This window comes from Mandrillus leucophaeus, unplaced genomic scaffold (assembly GCF_000951045.1).
Source record: "Mandrillus leucophaeus isolate KB7577 unplaced genomic scaffold, Mleu.le_1.0 Scaffold1478, whole genome shotgun sequence".
NCBI lineage: Eukaryota > Metazoa > Chordata > Mammalia > Primates > Cercopithecidae > Mandrillus > Mandrillus leucophaeus.
Window position 1 is genome coordinate 79,558 of NW_012101452.1, and position 2,143 is coordinate 81,700.

At 30.3% G+C, this 2,143-nt stretch overlaps 1 protein-coding gene across 1 annotated transcript in view; it reads left to right on the top strand.

Moving 5' to 3' along the window:
* The window catches only part of LOC105535552 (ankyrin repeat domain-containing protein 30B-like), a 38,289-nt gene that overhangs the window by 28,615 nt on the left and 7,531 nt on the right, over nucleotides 1-2,143 (top strand).

Here is a 2,143-nt window from a genome sequence, read left to right on the forward strand (position 1 = left end):
AGATCTTATGTTTTAGTCTTTAATGTGTCTTGAGTTAATTTTTGTATAAGGTGTAAGGAAGGGGTCGAGTTTCAGTTTTCTGCATATGACCAACCAGCTTTCTCAACACCATTTATTAAATAGGGAATTCTTTCCCCATTGCTTTTTTTCAGTTTTGTCAAATATCAGATGGTAATTTTCACATTTAAATGAATTTGTCAATCTTTTCTAAGTTGTCATGTTTATTCACATAAATTTTATATTATTACCTTGTATTTTTAAGTATCTGTAGAATCTGAAATAATGTCACATTAACTCATTTTCAAAGTTGGTAATTTGTAGCTTTTTCTTTTCAAGCGCTAGTTTGGCTAGGTAGACTTTTGCTTTTATTGATCCTCTCAAAGTGTTTGGTATTGTTCAAATTTTCTATCATTTTTGTGTTTTATTAGTTCCATCTGTGATGTTTTAGTTCTCTTTGCCTATTATTTAAAAAATCTATAGTTGGCAGCTTATCAGCAACATAAATTGAATTCTCACAATTTTGGAAGCTGCACAGTTCAAGATCAAGGTCTCATCAGATTTGATGCCTGAAGAGGTACCACTTCATGATTCATCGATACATTCTTTTCCCCTGTGTCCTCACATGGCAGAAAGGCTAAAGAGGCTTGCTGGGGTTATTTCTATCAGAGCTTAAATCCATTTATGAAGGGTTGGCCCTCGTGAGCTAATTACATCCAAAAACGCCTATCTCTATGATTTGATTTTAGCGTATGAAAATTGCAAGAAGAAAAACATTCAAACCAATACAGATATTTATCATTTCCTGTCCTCTGCTTCCACTGAGTTTACTTTCTTCTTCTTCTTCTTTTTTAAGTTTCTTAAGGTAAAAGTCAAAATTATTTATTTGAGAGTCTTCTAATATAGACATTCGTACCGAAAATTTTTATTTAAGTGCTGTTGTAGATGCATTTTGCAATATCTAATGTGTTGCGTTTTCATTTGAAGTTAGTTCAAAATACTTTCTAATTTTCCTTTTTATTATTTTTTGAACCGACCCAGGGTTATTTGGAGGTATGTTACTTAATTTGCAATGGTTGAGTTGTTCCAGGTACATTTTTATTATTGATTTTTAATTTGATTGCTTGGGGTCAGGTAATGTGTTTTGTATGACTTGAAACCTTCTTGATCCTTTTATTAAGATATGATCTAGAATATAGTCTTTGAGTACTTCAAAAGAATGATGTTGTCTATCATATTCTTACTGATTTTCTGCCTCCTTATTCTACCACTTGAGTAAGGGGTTTAGAAATTTTAGACTATACTTGGGCATTTGTCCATTTCTTTTGCAGTTCTATTTTTGTATCATGTATTTTGAAGCATTTATGTTATTATGTACAGAAATGTTTAGGAATGTTATGTTTTCTTGATTAAGTGAACCCTTTGCCACTATAAAATGAGTTTGTTTATTGCCGGTAATAGTTTTGCTATGAAATGTACTTTGGTATTAATACAATCACTCTTCCTCAACCTTCTTTTGTCAAGTGGTAGTGTGGTATATCTTGTTTCATCTTTAACCAATTTTTGTCTTTATATTTAAAGTTTATTTAGTATAGGCATTATACAGATAGATCTTACTTTTATATCCATTCTGACAATTTGCCTTTGAACAGTGGTTTTTAGACTAGTTTAATTTATTATGTAATTATTGATATGATAAAAGTTGTCTGTCATCATGCTGTTTGATTTCTATTAGTCCCAGATCTTCTTTGTTTTGCTTTTGTTCTTTATCTGCTTCCTTCAGACTAGTTTAGTAATTTTTATGATTTAGTTTTATATGTGTATATATATATAGGTATAACTTTTTTAGTTATTGGTCTAGTTTTATATTTCTTTATGATTTAGTCATATCTTTTTGTGGTATAAGTTTATTTGGTTATTAGGTATAACTTTGCTTTGCTGTCTTAGTGGTTTTTTTAGGATTTGTAGTGTATGGATTTACCTCATCACAACCCACCTTCAAGTAATATTATATCATATCATAGATGGTATAAGAAATTACAATTGTATATTTTCATTTCTTCACTTCCAGCCAGATTCCAGCCTGGATCTGTGGGATTGTAGCTTTCATTAAGTTTAGAATATGTTTAATCAATTTTTCCTCAAA